At 32.7% G+C, this 18,347-nt stretch overlaps 1 protein-coding gene across 4 annotated transcripts in view; it reads left to right on the top strand.

The window, feature by feature from the left end:
- The window catches only part of LOC137490337 (uncharacterized), a 205,803-nt gene that overhangs the window by 165,571 nt on the left and 21,885 nt on the right, over positions 1 to 18,347 (top strand). For 2 of the 4 annotated variants that reach the window (XR_012384617.1, XR_012384616.1), the window contains exons 3-16: positions 107 to 274; positions 559 to 620; positions 903 to 981; positions 1,217 to 1,292; positions 1,604 to 1,680; positions 2,002 to 2,085; positions 2,416 to 2,470; positions 5,163 to 5,214; positions 5,424 to 5,501; positions 6,799 to 6,883; positions 11,559 to 11,670; positions 13,353 to 13,473; positions 18,001 to 18,057; positions 18,199 to 18,250. The gene's annotated coding sequence lies outside the window, so the exon portion shown is untranslated. Of the gene's footprint in view, positions 1 to 106; positions 275 to 558; positions 621 to 902; positions 982 to 1,216; positions 1,293 to 1,603; positions 1,681 to 2,001; positions 2,086 to 2,415; positions 2,471 to 5,162; positions 5,215 to 5,423; positions 5,502 to 6,798; positions 6,957 to 11,428; positions 11,464 to 11,558; positions 11,671 to 13,352; positions 13,474 to 18,000; positions 18,058 to 18,198; positions 18,251 to 18,347 lie in introns of all 4 variants that reach the window. The other 2 variants (XR_012384614.1, XR_012384615.1) reach the window with 2 other exon arrangements.

Here is an 18,347-nt window from a genome sequence, read left to right as displayed (position 1 = left end):
TGTACATGTATATATTACATTCATTGTGTTTGTATTCATGCCATAGTTTAGCTTTTTATTGCTATGAGAGGGCATAATTAAAATGTTGCTTGCTCTTTTCTCTTAGTTTTGCAGCATTGATGCCGATCATGAGGACGATCAGCACCCTAACTGCACTGTCAGTAAGATCGTTGTTCAGAGAAAACCTCATTTGTGCCTTTTTGCAATCAGGGATATTTTCTTTGGAGAGGAAATAACGTTTGACTATGGCGCATGTGATTGGCCTTGGAGAAAGGTTTGACATTTTGATTACTTAATACATTAATCCTTAATACATTCAGCAAAGCTAAGAGTTTTTTAATGTTAATATAGATTAAGGGTAAATCTGTTCAAAAATAAAGAGTTTGCATCATCCATAAGAGATAATGAAATCAATCTCTTAATATCTTCTTCTTGTCTTAATGGGTAAAAAAGTTTAATTAATTGGGTAATGCTTTACTTTAAAGGGGGGTTCATAAGACTGTCATGAAAGCTTTATAGTCATGACATGACTTATATAACAAAGCTGTTTTTAAATAGCTTTCATTGAAAGATGCCCATATGACTGCAGAAGAAAACTGCTCCGACAACTCTCTGATGAGGTATGTTTATTAGTATTATTATTATTAGTAGTAGTAGTAGTAGTAGTAGTAGTAGTAGATGTTGTTGCTGTAGTAGTGCATTTAATTGTAATTATTTAACTTAGTGTGTGTCCTAATTTATGAACATATGCAATAGTGTAACATTGTGGGGACCAGAGGCATGTTAGAGAAGCTGTGAAACACACTTAGTCCTCAATACACACACAGTACGGTCTGACATAGTGGGGACCAGGAGCCCTGAGTACTACTGTCTAATTATTATTTTGTGTTTTTTATATTCAGCTTTCATTGAAGTATGATCATATGACGAGAAGAAGAGAACTGCTCTGCTCCAGTAGGAGACCCACAACCCTCTGATGAGGTGTGTTTAAATTTAATAATAATAATAATTATTATTAGTAGTAGTAGTAGAAGTAGAAGTGTGTGTCCTAATTGGTGAACGTATGCACTAGTGTAACATTGTGGGGACCAGAGGCATGTTAGAGAAACTGTGAAACACACTTAGTCCTGAATACACACTCAGTACGGTCTGACATAGTGGGGACCGGAACCCTTGAGTACTACTGTCTAACTAATATAATTTTTTTTATTTTCAGCTTATATTGAAGGATGACCATATGACAGAGGAAGAGAACTGCTCTGCTCCAGTACGTGACCCACAACTCTGATAAGGTGTGTTTAATGTTGTTGTTATTTTTATTAGTAGTAGTAGTAGTAGTAGTAGTTGTAGTAGTTGTTGTTGTAGTAGTAGTGCATTTAATTGTAATTATTTTCTTAATCAAAATCTAGAAATGAAATAGAGTGTGTGTCCTAATTGGTGAACCCATGCACTAGTGTAACATTGTGGGGACCAGAGGCATGTTAGAGAAGCTGTGAAACACACTTAGTCCTGAATACACACAGTAAGGTCTGACATAGTGGGGACCGGGACCCTTGAGTACTGCTGTCTAACTAATATATTTTTTTTTATTTTTTTTATTCAGCTTTGCTGAAGTATGACCGTATGACAGAAGGAGAGAACTGCTCTGCTCCAGTACGTGACCCACAACTCTCTGATGAGGTGTGTTTAATGTTGTTGTTATTATTTTTATTAGTAGTAGTAGTTGTAGTAGTTGTTGATGTAGTAGTAGTAGTGCATTTAATTGTAATTATTTAACTTAATCAAAATATAGAAATGAAACAGAGTGTGTGTCCTAATGTATGAATGTATGCACTAGTGTAACATTGTGGGGACCAGAGGCATGTACCAGAGGCATGTTAGAGAAACTGTGAAACACACTTAGTCCTGAATACACACAGTAAGGTCTGACGTAGTGGGGACCGGGACCCTTGAGTACTACTGTCTAACTAATATATATATATATTTTTTTTTATTATTCAGCTTTTATTGAAGGATGGAAGGATGACCATATGACAGAGGAAGAGAACTGCTCTGCTCCAGTAGGAGACCCACAACTCTGATGAGGTGTGTGTATAATAATAATAATAACAATTATTATTATTATTATATTATTATTATTATTATTAATATTATTAGTTGTAGTAGTAATAGTAGTTGTTGTTGTAGTAGTGGTGTATTTAATTGTAATTATTTAACTTAATCAAAATATAGAAATGAAACAGAGTGTGTGTCCTAATTGGTGAACATATGCACTGACATTGTGGGGACCAGAGGCATGTTAGAGAAGCTGTGAAACACACTTAGTCCTCAATACACACACAGTAAGGTCTGACATAGTGGGGACCACGACCCTTGAGTACTGCTGTCTAACTAATATATATTTTTTATATTCAGCTTTTATTGAAGGATGACCATATGACAGAGGAAGAGAACTGCTCTGCTCCAGCACGTAACTCACAACTCTGTTATTGCATATCAGATTTAACGAACCGTTTACTACGGATTTCATGTAATTTTGATAACTGTGCATTAATCAGATGTCATCAAGCTGCTGTGCCGTCAGCCAATCGTTGTATTGCTGATAATGATTTTGAGGATCGATAGATCTGTCACAACACACAGTCACAACACCTCTCAGATCAGTTTAATCTGATTCGCAAACTTTTTTGAAGAACCAAATTAGCCTAAGATGAGTTATCAAGATTAAAAGATCCAGGATCTGTAATATATTCTTAGATTATTTAAGCGAGGTCCGAAGAACAGACCCCTGGACCCTTGAGTACTACTGTCTAAATTATATTTTTCAAAATAAAAATTATAAATTATATATAAAAATATGTAAATATTTTTTATAAAATATTTATAAAATTATATATAAAATATATATTTTTAATTATATACAGTTGAAGTCAGAATTATTAGCCCCCTTGTTTATTTCTTGTGCTAAATTTCTGTTTAATGGAAAGCAGATTTTTTAAACACATTTCTAATCATAACAGTGTTAATAACTCATCTCTAATAACTGATTTATTTTCTCTTTGCCATGATGACAGTAAAAATTATTTGACTAGATATTTTTCAAGACACTTCTATACAGCTTAAAGTGACATTTAAAGGCTTCACTAAGTTAATTAGGGTAACTAGGCAAGTTATTGGAGGGATAATAATATTGACCTTAAAATGGTTCATAAAAAATTAAAACTGCTTTTATGGGGGGCTGACTTCAACTGTATATACTTTCATATATATATATCATTTCATATAACCATCATTATACAATAACTTGACTAATTACCCTAACCTGTCTAGTTAACCTAATTACCCTAGTGAAGCCTTTAAATTTCACTTTAAGCTGTATAGAAGTGTCTTAAAGAATATCTAGTCTAATATTATTTACTGTCGTCATGGCAAAGAGAAAATAAGTCCATTATTAGAAATGATTATTAGAAATAGTTATTAAAACTATTATGTTTAGAAATGTGTTGAAAAAAATCTTCTCTCCGTTAAACAGAAATTGGGGAAATAATAAACAAGCTGTCTAATAATTCAGGGGGGCTAATAATTCTGACTTCAACTGTATATAAAGAGTTTCATTGCAGAACGAGATATATCCATTTAAAAAAAATGTTGGTAATTTTGACATTATTTTTCAGGACATCAACAGTCAAGTTCATTCACAATTTTTGTACATTAAACTATAACTTGAGCTCAGTGAAGGCCAGGAACACAATATTTTCAAATCCAGGATATTTTTTATTTAATTTTATGTCTATAATTAAGTAAAAAAAGACATGCCAAAATGCTACATATTAATCCAACCCACATTGTCAAACATGGAATAATATATGCAAAGATTGATTAATAATAATAAGATTCTAAGTTAGATTTGGCCAGAATGTACACAACATAACATAACATAACTTTTTTTTTTTTTTTTTGCAAAACGCTACATCCACCTTAGGCTATATTATACTACATTAATACCATTACCAAAAGCTAGTGAATCAATGTTTTGTTTGATAAGTAAGATTAAGTTAGTTAGATAAATGACCTTTAGCTTGGTACAGAAAGAGTGGGGGGCGGCTCCTTCCACACCGCTGCAGAAAACCAAACCTGTATGATTAGAGCGGGCGGAGCTGAGTCCGTGACACAAACTTGCCTCGCTATGTCATATTTAATGAATTATTTCACTGTAATAATAATAATAGCTTATTTATTTGGTTGTGAAAAAGCTAAACCGTTTTCTCCATAACAACATGTGCCCTTTAAGTTCCTTTGTAATAAATCAACAACAACAAGAATTAATTTTAAATAATAGGTGCAACCACATAAATAAATCTTCAGATAGGCTACTCAGCTACATTTAAGAAATTATTTAAAAAATAAACTTATAAAGAACACTTGCAGACAGGTATCTTGTGATGGGGAGTAGGAAAAAAGGCGCTCCTAGGCCTTCTCTTGACATCAGCGGAGACTCGTTCCCTGCTGCATTTGTGTATTGTTGACGCAGAAGTATCTTATTCTGGTCCACTTTTGTGGCCTTTTTATAATTTTTTGTGAAGTTGAAGACTTCATCTTCTATCGCTAAATCAATGAGCAAACTCTGAGCACTTCACCGGCGATGACTCTCTTCCCAGGGGATGCTGAGCTCGCGCCGCATCCTGAACGCTCTCTAACTGTTATATCGCACTTTGTAAAGAAACTGGTCTGACGGATATTGCGTTTTGTGAAAAAAAATACGTTTTGTACTTGGCCTAAAATGTGCATTCTTAAATGTTATTAATGGCAGCAATTGACACATAGATTAAGGTACATCTGAACAGTGATTTCCAATAATAAAATCCAAATGTCAAAAAATGCCGTTTATCGCATTTTGCAACCAAACTCTTCATATGTATGTGTGTGTTATGACTGTATGACTGCAGAAGAGAACTGCTCTGTTCCCACAACTCAGTTTTTCTGGGACTTGAAAACAGACGCTCAGCAGATTTTAAAGGGGGGAATCTTGATCAAATCGTGGGTTTACACACAAACATGTAATACAGTGCCAGATTTTCTGGATGTTATATACACATTTGTATTTGCAAACATATACCATATTGTTTTAAATGATGTATTTTTGTGTGGGTTTTTACATTCAGAGAAAGTTACAGTGGATCGTGATTTTGGAGGAGGTGAAGTCCAATCTAAAAGGTAAAAATATTATTTATTTTTCTAATCAGATTTTTTCTTTTTTCAGAATGTTTATTTTTATCATGATATGTATGTGCTATGTTTGAAAACTATTTTTAAGCTACCATCACACGCTTTTACCCATTAAAAAGAACAACACAAAATCAAATAAATATTTTGGTAAGCTTTATGCAGAGAAGTCAACTCTCAGACTTGATTTTTACTTTCAGAGTCCCCTCAAGTATCATCACCATGGTACAGTGTCTGTGAAGATAGTGATGCAGACCCAGCATTCACAAAAAAGAGAGGTATGATCATTAAAGTTAATTTGTGACTGACTTGTGTTATTGTACAAGTCCAAATGCACAAGCTCATTTACATAACATGTAGGGTAAAACAGGACAGAAGCACATTACTTCCATGATGATTTCAGTACAGTTGCACTTGATGTCTCATTTCATGTTAGTTAAACAATATTGCTAAATACTTTGGAAAAATATACTAATTGCATATCTGGTTACACTTTATTTTGATAATTTACTTTACTACTACTACTAACTACAAGTAACTGCAACTACTTGTCAACTAACAGTATTAGACTGTCTGTTAGAATCAACACTGCTAATGCTCTACTAAATTTATATAAGAATTAGTCATATTGTACTAATTTTGAGCGTAACCTAACAGTCTGCTGTACTATTTACTGAGACCAATGAGAGTTGGTTTTATTGAGGTAACCTTAACTGTCAGCTAATACTCTACACTCTAAAATTAATAAAAATAAGTAATAATAATTAAATTAGCAGTTTTTCATAATTTGTTTTTATGAAATCTGTTTGTTTCTGCTTTTGAATTGCATTATGGGATCTTGATCTTTCTTCCAACAACTTTTAATCTTAAAAAGTAAAAAAAAGTGACTTTTTGTTTGGGTTGTTGTTGTATATTATGCTACAGAAACCTTGTAATAAACTGCCGGTACATTTTCTGTTATTCTAAAGACTTATTTATCTCTATATATTATTTCTTATACATTATATTATTTCAAACTACTAAAATGTCAGTAAAAGGCACTTTGTTAAACTGTAGAGTTGAATTTTCAACATCAAAAGTGCACAGAGCAGAGATCAACATCCCATAATGCAATTCACCACCACAAAAAAACAAACAAAAAAAAAACACTTGTAAATCACAAAATACAGGAACTGGTAATGAACAGATATCTGTTACAGTGTAGTGTTTTGAGCTAAACTTGAGCTAACAGTCTGCTAATACTCTACTGATAATCAGATGAGCGTTAGTCTTATTGAAATACTCTAATACATAATACTTTACGGTGAGATAATTAACGTAGTTGCAGAGTTACGCATAGTTAGAAGAATGTCTAAACTGGACTATGGAATAAAGTGTAACCCCATTAACCAGATTTGGAGTTATTAGGAAGTATTTTTTAATCCATCTCCATCTTAAGTATTTTTAATAATAGGCAAGACATATTTTTCTAGCATTTTCTATCACAATATTAAACTAACATAACAGCACATGTTGTAAAAATGACTGAACATTTATGCAACTAAAACCACTTTTTTATATTTTAACCACCCATAGGTCCCATAAAGAGAAGATCCTGGAGCAAACAGGAAGTACATGCTGTGGTGAAAACTGAACCATTGGCTCTAAAAACCAGAGATTGGTCAGCTTTGGATTTTTATATTAAAAACTGAATCTCGGCTCTTTAGATAAAAAATCTGAATAACACTTTTATAGTAAGTATACACTATACATCATTAGTTTAGCACTAACTCTACATTAATAGACTTTAGGAAGCAGTTTATAAATACAGCTTCAAACGCTGTATTCTTGACTTGACTTAATTCTATTTTCATGCTTTGTTACTGATTCATTTTTCATTACTATATTATGTATTGCATTATTTACAAACTATTTGTATATAAGAGTAGTTGGTGGTTTTTAAGATAATTCAGAATGAGTTATTAAATGATTAATAAACTATTCAAATGAGCATTTATACATGTTATATTCAGGCATATAGTAATTGTAACCATGTGTGTTAGTAAATGCTATAATAACACAACTTCATGCAGTTTTGTGACCTAAGGACTGTTTATAGTTGATAAATCCCTTATAAATGTCAATTTAAGGCTCAGTATCTAATGAACAATAAATCTTTGCAATCTTATTTAAAAAATTCTGTAAAGTTTAAACATTGCAAAATAAAAATACAACATCATTTCAAAACAACAATTAACAATATGACAAGATTCATTTCAGTGTTTCTGTGATGTTTGCACTGTACAGTAATTTTATATTTTGATAAGATTGCAAAGATTTATTTTTCATTAGATAGTTTCATTTGTGTATCTTGAAATTAATGGAAAAAAAAAAAAATATATATATCTTCTTTGGCCTTAGTCCCATATGATTGCGGGGTCGGCTCTTTTTGGAACAAGGCCTTCAGTTTTAGACTTGTCCATATGATAACGACTTTTTTACACCTTCCGGCCAGCCTGTCATATGGGCCTGTCACACTCATACACTAGGGACAATTTAGCCTTCCCAATTCACCTGTAGCATGTCTTTGGACTGTGCCTTTGCACCCGGAGGAAACCCACACGAATGCAGGGAGAACATGCAAACTTCTCACAGAAATGCCAACTGAACCGAGGTTCAAACCAGTGACCCAGTGACCTTCTTGCTGTGAGGCGACAGCACTACCTACCGCGCCACTGCTTCACCATATATATATATATGTATATATATATATAAAGCTATAAATCACTCCCCCTTTTAATTTATTTCTTTTTTTCTGTGTAGAATATAGCTGAGATTTTAATTGTCATTTATAAGGGATTTATAAAGCATCAATAGTCCTCACTTTAGATTAGCTCACAAAACTGCATGAAGTTGAGTTAATAAAGCATTTATTATTAGACAGAGTAACCATTACTATATGCCTGATTAATAAGATATATAAATGTTGGGTAACACTATAATAACTGCACACAATGAATTATTTATGAAACATTAGCAAATAGTTAGTTGAACGTTTGTTAAGCATTAACGCTACATTAATAGACATTAGTAAGCAGTTTATAAATTATATTTATAAATATAAATTACAAATATTATTGACTTATAAGCACAATTATAATGTGCTTAATGATTGTTTTCATACTTGGTAAATAATGCAATACTTAATTTAGTAATGAAAAATACATCATTAACAAACCAGATATTTAAAAGTAGTAGGTGTTTTTTTTTTAGATAATTCAGAATGTGCAAGTAAATGATTAATAAACTATTCAAAATAACATTGATAATTCTTATTATTCAGGCATATAATAAGTTGTTTAGTATGTTAATAAATGCTTTATGAACTCAACTTCATGCAGTTTTGTGATCTAATCTAAAGCGAGGGCTATTCATGCTTTATAAATCCATTATAAATGACAATATAAGGCTCAGTTACATTATATACAGGGAAAAAATGACTATTAATTTCTACTTATTACAAGATGCTCAAATGAAACTGTATCAAATGAAAAGTAAATCATTGCAATCTTGTCTAAATATAAAATTGCTTTACACGTAATGTATTGTTAAATTATTATATTGTTGTTTTATCAAATGATGTTGTATTTCGACACTCCTGTTATTCAGCAATGTTTAAAATTTACAGTAATTGTATTTGTTTAGGTATGATTGCAAACACTTATTGTTTATTTGATACACAGTAGGTAGTGCTGTCACAGCAAGAAGGTCGCTGGTTCGAGCCCTGGCTGGGTCAGTTGGCATTTCTGTGTAAAGTTTGCATGTTCTCCCTGTGTTGGTGTGGGTTTCCTCCAGGTGCTCCTACATGCGTTACAGGTGAATTGGGTAGCCTAAAATGGTCCGTAGTAAATGAGTGTGTATGTGTATGGATGTGTCCCAGGGATGGGTTGCAGCTGGAAGGGCATCCGCTGCATAAAAACGTGCTGGATAAGTTGGTGGTTCAATCCGCTGTTGCGACCCCGAATTAATAAAGAGAGAAAACCAAAATGAAAATAAATGAATAAATGAATGATTCTGAGCCTTTAATTGTCATTTATAAGGGATTTATAAAGCATCAATATTCCTCACTTTAGATTAGATCTCAGAACTGCATGAAGTTGAGTTAATAAAGCATTATTTAACATGCAGAAAAACGTATTATATACAGGGCTCCAAACCGGTTCAAGGAACGGAAACGAAAAACAGAATCAAATGACATTTTTCAGGAACAGAAACGAAAACCGAAAAAAAAAGATCAACTTTAATCGTTCTGAACAGAAATGTTTACAGTTAAACGGTTAATAATGTTATTTTATCGTTCTCTTTATTATATTATTTTTGGGAGACAAAAAGCATTAATTTAAAGCATGTGAACAAATGCGACGGTGACGCTCGTTTTTATATAAACTATAAATGTCTGGCCGTGATGCGTATTTAGGCCTATGCCAGTCTATAAAAGATAATGTAGCTTAAAACACTTTAAAATTTTAGAGAACGTAATACAGTTTGCACAACCAATGTTTGGTCTTAATAACCTGCCCATAATTAAACGTCATGTAGCCTACTTTTTGATTACTTGACCAGCGGATTAATGGCAGCACCAGCGGATAAACGAGATCTGAGCATAATAGGTATGACCAATATGTGCATAACCAATATGCAAAGTCAAGAGAGTGCACGACTCCATAGGGTAACGTAGCCTAAACTGCGCACACTTGATTATGTAATGTGTGAAATCGTGGACGCATCTCAAAGAGCAAAGCATAACTTATTAAATGCCCATGCTTAATCGGTCATCGATAAGGTCTATCGGTTTTAAAGGGTTACCGACAATAAATCAATCGAGTAATCGTTAGCATCCCTAGTTTAATCAATGAATGTGTTAAATTTTATATTTATATTAAAGATGAATAAGGCAAGAATATGATAATGATACTTTTTAGATTTTTACACCTACAAAAATATCTTGTGGTGGTGCACTTGTTTAATAAAAATCTTTGTAAATAGGTTATCTGTAAAAAACGCAATCAGAGCCAATGACATGTAGAAGTAGTGTTGCCTAAACGGCTATTAAATTTCTAATAAAATTAAAACCAAAGTATAAATCATTGCATTTTTCGTTTGATAAAAATATACAGAAACGAAATAAATTCATAAGGATGCTAGTTTGTAATTTATGTTAATAATAAATAAATGACATGCTTAGACTATAAGCTTAACGGCTATACGCTGCCAATAGGCCACTAATAAATATTATTTTACTTTGTACTGGATTATAATGTATATTTTACTATAAAAACTAAATATAGCATGTCTTACTGTCATTTAAAACAAGTAATTCAAAATACACATCAGAACTGTAGACCTGCAGTGTGTAAACTGTATACAGGGGGTGTTGGTCAATCAATAGCCTACAGCACATAATTGAACTAATTATGATGCTAACTGTAATTTAGCTCTTAATATAGGCCTACGATATATTTTCTGGTGTTTAATTTTGCATGAGCAAATAGCAGTATAGCCTAAAGTAAATTTTTTAAAAAGATTTTACTAATATTAATAATAATGGATATAATAAATTTAAATAATAATTGCACTGTGCAGTGTACTAAATATTTGTATTAGGCTACATGACTGAAAAACTATTTCATAACAATTTTCATAATTTTTACTGCTATTTCATATTATACAACATCTAAATGTAGGGCCGGGCCTGCGCTCGATACCAAGGAGTGGGGCTGTGTGTAGAGTGAACCGATTGGATTTTCTTTTTTTTTTTCTTTTTTTTTTAGCCCTGATTATATGCCTGAATAGTAAATGTATAAATGTTCATTTATATAGTTTTTTAATCATTTATTTACTCATTCTTAATGATCTTAAAAAACACCAATTATTCTTAGACAGTTTGTAAATAATGCAATACTTCATTTAGTTATGAAAAATGGATTATAAACAAAGTATGAAAACACAAAAATTTAGCACATTACACATGCTTATAAGTCAACAATAGAGCATCTAGCTGTGTTTATAAACTGCTTACTATTAATGTAGAGTTAATGCTTAACAAATGATGTCTATTTGGAGTTTTGGTGGCTTGGTTATATGATGAAGGTCTCTTTGCATTTGTGGGGTTCAGTTCTTTATTAATATATTTTAAAATATTTTTAATGTTTTTTTTTTCAAATAGTTAAAATACGACAGAAACAGAAATAGAACATACTGGTGGGTTTTAAGAGTTTACCCAAAAATGTACATTATATTATTAATTACTTGCCCTCATCTCACTCTAATCCCCTGAGACCTTCATTCTTCTTCAGACTCAAAGGAAGATAACTTAGATGAAGTGCAAGAACTCCTCATCCTCCATAGACAGCAAGGGATTGAAACAATTTGAAGGAGAGGAATTAATAAAAGAATCTTCATTTTGAGGTGAACTAACCGTTTAATATTATTTGCTATTGCACTTAACTAAATGTGCACGCAGACATGGAAGAGTTATGTGGAAGCTTGTTATACCCAATGAGAACTGCTTTTAGACAAGCAAGAGAGTTTCATGGATTTTGTGTTTACTGCTTTTTTTTTGTGTTTAAAGGTTTTGTGGAAATTATTTATAATAAATATAAAATTTATTAAATCTATTCTGGACCATTTCCTGTTTGGATCTTGAGGTTCCTTCTGTATTCAAATTACATTTTTTATAAACTGACCTGCTCTTCAAATGAAAATTCTAAAGCAGTTTACTGTCAAATTACTTGATTGAGGTTTAAAATTTAATATTAGTAAGGGTGCTGATCTGATCCCCACGTTGCCTAAAAACCGGTAATGTGTGTGTAGAACTGGTCCTTACTTTGACTAAAAAACGGTAATGTGTTTGTAGATCTGGGGCCTCATGTATCAACGCTGCGTACGCACAAAAACTTTGCGTACGCCAGGTTTCACGCTCAGAATCGCTCACGTTTGGATTTACTAACGATGAACTGAACGTGGGAATGTGCGCAGCTTCACGGCAGCTTTCTGGCAGGCGTACGCACATTTTTTGTGCGTGTCTGTTTTATTTCCATTGGCGACTCCTAGAGGCAGTTGTGTTAAATTCCTCTCTACAAAGTGTCTGAGCCTTGCAATGGCAGCTGTATGAGACGGGTTCATATAGTAGGTATGTAACATTTCCATACCATACAGTTGACCAGCTAAACATTAAAGCGCAAATTGCAGCAGTCGCAATGTAATCTATTTACTAATCTAATCTATCAATTATTTATTATTATATGTACTGTATTATTCCACTTGTTATTCAAAATAGCAAGTTTATTTATATATTTATATCCGGCGCGTACTGTTTTAGACAATAATAATTAGTGACTGGGAACAGAAGATGAGAACAAATAAACGTTAGAAATAGGTGTTTGTAATGGCAGCATCAGAAGTAGTTCTTCAAAATGTGTATTTGCTAATAATAGCACGCACTCGGCCTGTATCTGGCTCGGAAGCGCCGGTGTCGATTTAACCCAGAACCGGGTAGAGCTCACTCCTCCGCGGTAAACAATTCGCCGTCTGATTCCATGAGATGTAACGTTATGATAGATGCACTATGTAACTGTGATTTTTTTTCTACACATACTTTTATGTGAGAAGCAATGACCATTCGAATATGGTATAAATAACATGGTAACAAGGTATATTAAACATAAATATGACGTAGAAACAATTTACTAAACTTGAATTATTAAGCATGATTGAACAAAATGTTTGAATTTAGTAATGTAAATGTGTGGTTTTATTTTTTCTAATGTTTTTTTGTGATAAACTTGTGTTCAGTTAAACTGTACATTTGAATAAATGAACTTTTATTATGAAAAGAGGTTAACTTACCCAAGTTAAATAACTTTATTTGATCAAATTGTCAAAATAGTGCACTACTAACTTATATTTTGTTAAATGGTTTGAAATGTGATAACTGTATTATGAAATTTGATAACTATATTACTATTTTCTGTTTTGGTCTTCTTTAGAGAATTTTACACTACGTCACATATATTAATACTGCTTTGCATATGTGGTATTGTATTGATATTATAAACTGTGAAGTTTAACCTTATATAATATTTTAACAGTGAATGAATGGTGGTAAGAGTCAAAGCAGAGGATTAAATCCTTTGAAAGATGCTGCTCATCATGTGAGGTTGGGGAAGGATAAAGACATGCTTACGTGGAGGTACATCAGTGACATCAAAGGTACCAAAGTTTTGTACATGTTTTTTCTTACTGCAGGTAGTCCCCAGTTATTGTTTCATTATAAGCATAGTGTATAAAATGTTAAGATGCAAAAAGGAGTTTAATTTAACACAAAAAAATTAAGTCATGAACGATGATTTGATGACAAGACATTATAAATGTCAACAAATAACATTTAAATAATAATAATAATAAAAAGAAATGTCCTAATTGAAAACCACACTTTAAAATGTTAATGTTTAATTTAAGAGTCTAAAAAATGCTAATATTAATGATTTCCATATTAGTGAAAAGTTAAAACTATTAAAGATTGTACACTATCCAGGGCCTGATTAACCAATGGTTAATAACACACATTGATGGAATAAGCCATTTACACAAATTTTGTCAGACAAGTGATGTCTGACCGACAGAGACAACATAACTAAATAGCGCCAGTGGTGTAGCTTGTAATGCACAGCAACATGTTTTGACGCGATTGATCATCAACTCGAGTTCTAATATACCGTCTGCTGAACTTATTCTTATTTTTTTTCTCCCCATTGGATATCAGATGGGAAATACATTTATTTTTAGGAAACATTTAAAAAAAATTTAAAATAATGCAAATGTTAAATAAAGTCACAAGTGCCTCGTGTGTTTTGATGATGTTTATCTTATTTCTCTAAATAGGTATTTTAAATATATAATAAAGTTATTTTCAAATGTTAGCAACATCTTAATAGAATTCATTTGTATTTATTTATTTGTGACGTTAGTCACTAGGGGTGTAACGGATCACTGTTGATCCGTGATCGATACGGATCACAACCCACGGTTCGGAATGCGCGTGACCCGTAGATTAATAACTTTTTTTGAACTTGTAGGTTAATCCAACATTTATAACAATCGCAGAGAGATCGCCTCCCGTGTCATTCAAATTGCATGAATGAAAGCATTTTGGCTTCCCTGTAAAATATAATGATGACGTTGTGGGACCTACATAAATGCTTTTGGCTATTAAGGTGTTTTTTTGTCACTGTTTGTTTAGCCTGCATTAATGCATTCATTATGGTAAGAATAAAATCACTGTTTAATGAAACAAGATGCTGGTGAAAGCAACTACATTGTGTAACCAACAGATGGCGACAAACAAACATCAAAACTATGTAATTGAATAGGTTTTCAAATATAATACACCTACAGTATAATGAAACATGAAGTTTTATGTGTGAATTGTTGAATCATTAATTGAAGATAAATATATGTTGTGCAAGATTTCTATATATTTTGCATTATCAGCAACAGTAGCAAAGATCATATTTCATATTGAATACTTTTTTTTAGCTGGTTATTTCCTGATTTTTATTTTTTATTAAAATTACAGGTTCTATTTTCTGTTTGTTAAAAGCAATGTTTTATGCAGTAACATTTTTGTATAAATGGAAAGCAAATTGTCTCCTCCCTTTTTTGCTGATCCAAAAAATGGTCCGATCCATAACTCAAAAAACGTAGAGTGATCCGAACTGCAGATTTTGGATCCGTTACACCACTATTAGTCGCCCTTTCCCAAACCCTGGTTAGCCTGTCGATTATCATTTACCACAACTAGCGCTACTTCACCCATATTCTCCTACCTCATGGCTCTGTTGAAGAGCATTTAATAGGTTGCACATGTCTTAATAAAGGTTGCCTCCCTCTCTTTAAAAACATTTTTTTTAGAAACTAGGCATTTCCTCTTAGCAAATAGTCAATATCATATATTAGGGGTGTAACGATACACTCAGCTCACGATACGAAGTGTATCACGATATAGTGTTCACGATTCGATATGTATCACGATATTTGGAATAAAAATTGAAAATTTAACTGAAATGCAAATTTTACCAAGTAAACTATTTTTTATGTATTTCTTTTGTTTCAACTTGTTAAACTGAACCTTCTTTTAGAAAATAAATTAAACAGGCCTGTCTCTGGAAAATAAAACAATTAAAAAACTTCTTAAAAAATATTATTGTAATGACAGAGACAAAATTAAGGAACAATTTAAGTAAAGGTGCAAAAAAATAAGCTTTCTATTCAATTGAATTTAACAGTGAGAGCTTAAGGCTTTGCTTGGTCACTTGCGTTTTTTGTGTGTGCAAAAAAAAATCTACATTTCCAGGTAATCAGCAGTTCTATAAGATAATCCTGAACTTATGTGTATCTGTCTGAGAGGTTTTTATGGATGGCTGTCTTCATGTTGGGCATGAGTGACAGGGTGGCCGTCTTATCATTACACAGGACAGTCGTGACTCTTTTTAGCAGTTTAGGCAGGTTTACTATTTCTTCGGCGTCGCTGATGTCGGCGCTATCAAGTGTATCATGTTGACGTGCATTTTTGTGTACCTCTGTACTCAAATTTAGCTTTAAAGGGTTAGCTCATCGTAATCATAACTCTAAAATCGATATGATTGTTTAAATAATGTGTACGTTTTCGGTTTCATTTACACTGCTAAGTGCTGTTCAAACTTCCCACGCTGCTCCTGAAAGATCACTCTGTTCCACAAACTGAATGTTGTTTACTACTTTATTAGTCACAACCTGCAGGTTCTGTTCACTGAAGCAGACGCGCGCGTATGGCAAGCCGTTTTAGCATTTAAACCTTTGTTCTGACTATCCATAAATATATGTAATTCATATTTAATTAAATTCATTTAGAGATATCTCTAATTATATTTTGACTAGTCGAATTATAATTATGACTAGTCAAAATATAATTAAAGATATCTCTAAATATATTTATGGATAGTCAGATCAAAGGTTTAAATGTTAAAACGGCTTGCCATACGCACGCGTCTATCATAGTCCGCCCTTTGTAGTAACAGCTCACGGTCAGCTCATGTCATGTGTGATTTTGCGGCCGCCAATACATCATATGAAGACAGAATGATATTTTAGGGTGAGCTGTACCTTATAAATACAGTATGTGACTCTTTCAACACCATTAGGAGGTATCCCTGTCGCTGTGCAAAGTATGTAAATCACTGTGAAGACTTTAAAACTTAGGATGTGTGACCCAGTATGCGTGTCAAAAAGCGGACGAGTCTAAAGCAATTACTGTACAACCGAAATGTTGCCAGACGTCTGATTTTGAGAGGATGGGCCATCCTCTATTTCAACTCCACTCATCTTGGTTTGCTAACATTACTGCTGCTGCAATCTGAACTCACGTGCGACAGCAGGTGGAACGTAGCTCACGTGCAAACAGCTCAACTAATAAGAGAAAACGGACGTCATATCGTAATCATATCGTCATAACGCCACCATGCATATCGAGACATTTTTGCATCGCAATAAATCGTACAACGATAAATCGTTACACCCCTATCATATATTATTATTATCATTGTATTTAAATTGTCAGAAAATGTCACCATGTATAAAAAGCATGCAGATTTTTTCCTTTCCTTCTTTACTTTTTTTAACTAAACAGCATGCTTTAATTGGTGAAGTGCTTGTAAGTTTTGAAATAACCTGCACTGAATTGAGCGGACTGTAGTGTAGTATTTGCCGTAGATCAAAATGAGTGAACAAGTGGATTTGGCAATCACAAGAGAAAAAGAGGAGAGGGTGCATCTTTATTGAGGCATGTTTCATGTATTCACTCCTTCAAACAGACCCATGATGAGGAGAATGAGAGTATAGAAGACGTTATGGTAATGTTATGTGCAAGCTAGCATTAACCAGGTGGAGGATGCTAATGGCAGTGCAGACTGGATTCATCGTGTGTCTGAGGGCGTACTCGCACTGTACAGTTGCCATGAACCAGGCTGAAGCATGCTTTTCCCCCCTTCCGTCTCCCCCTACGGCCTGCACTCACATTGCATTCGTGCCTGGGCAGTCTTATGTCAACGAACGTGCTGTTCAGTAAGCGCTCTCGCAAAACACAGTGGAGAATAGTGATAAATACCTTTTAAAATATATATTTTAGTACTGCTTCAGTTAACTTGAACAAGTGTACTTATACCATCAATTTTCATTTTCATAAGGAAATTTTCATTTTCTTAAAAAATAAGTTAAATCTTTGTAGACTATATATATATATATATATATATATATATATATATATATATATATATATATATATATATATAATTTATTTAAAAAATGTGGGCAATATATTATAGATTTGTTTTGAAAAAAATGTATTCTATTCTTATTTTTTTTAATACAGACCTCTTGAGTTCTTAATCCGGGCCTGACACTATCAAATAGTAAAGTATTAGATAATTGTTTTGGGCCAGTTTCCTGTACAGTGTACTTTTTGTGCACTATTAAACCAACATAATGAATTTTTTCAATGATTTAGTTTCTTCTGTATCAGTTTTCACTGTTTGTCCAGAAAAGTTTGTGATGCATACTCTGTGGAGTCAGTGTTCATGTGTTGACAGAACTGTTTTTATTTGGCAGAGTTACAGTTTTAATCTTGTATAAAAAAAAAGTACCTTGTGTTTAATTTTAAAACATTGTTCTGCACGATATCACAACATACAATTGTAATTTTAGAGTGTGTCATGTGGAGGAGTTGACCTTCTCTCCTGTAACAAACATGAAAAAGCAAAGGTAGGGTATATTGGATTTTATTTTAAAAATTGGCATATTTTGAACCGTATGTAGTATTAAATATAATGTTTAATAATGTCTGTTTAGCACACAATTGAGTTGTTTTAGCTTTATTTTCTGTGTTTTGATTATGTTTTTCAGTCTCTTCATGAGCCATTATCTTTGAATTCTGAACAGAGTGAGCTTCAAAGAGGTTTGTCTATATAATTGTCTTTTAAATGTTGATCTGAAGAGATATTTTCTTATTGTTCCTGTATCTGTGCAGTTATTTTTATATAATAATACATTTA

This window comes from Danio rerio, chromosome 8, assembly GCF_049306965.1.
Source record: "Danio rerio strain Tuebingen ecotype United States chromosome 8, GRCz12tu, whole genome shotgun sequence".
In the NCBI taxonomy this organism is placed as follows: domain Eukaryota; kingdom Metazoa; phylum Chordata; class Actinopteri; order Cypriniformes; family Danionidae; genus Danio; species Danio rerio.
This window is presented reverse-complemented; position numbering and strand designations above follow the sequence as displayed.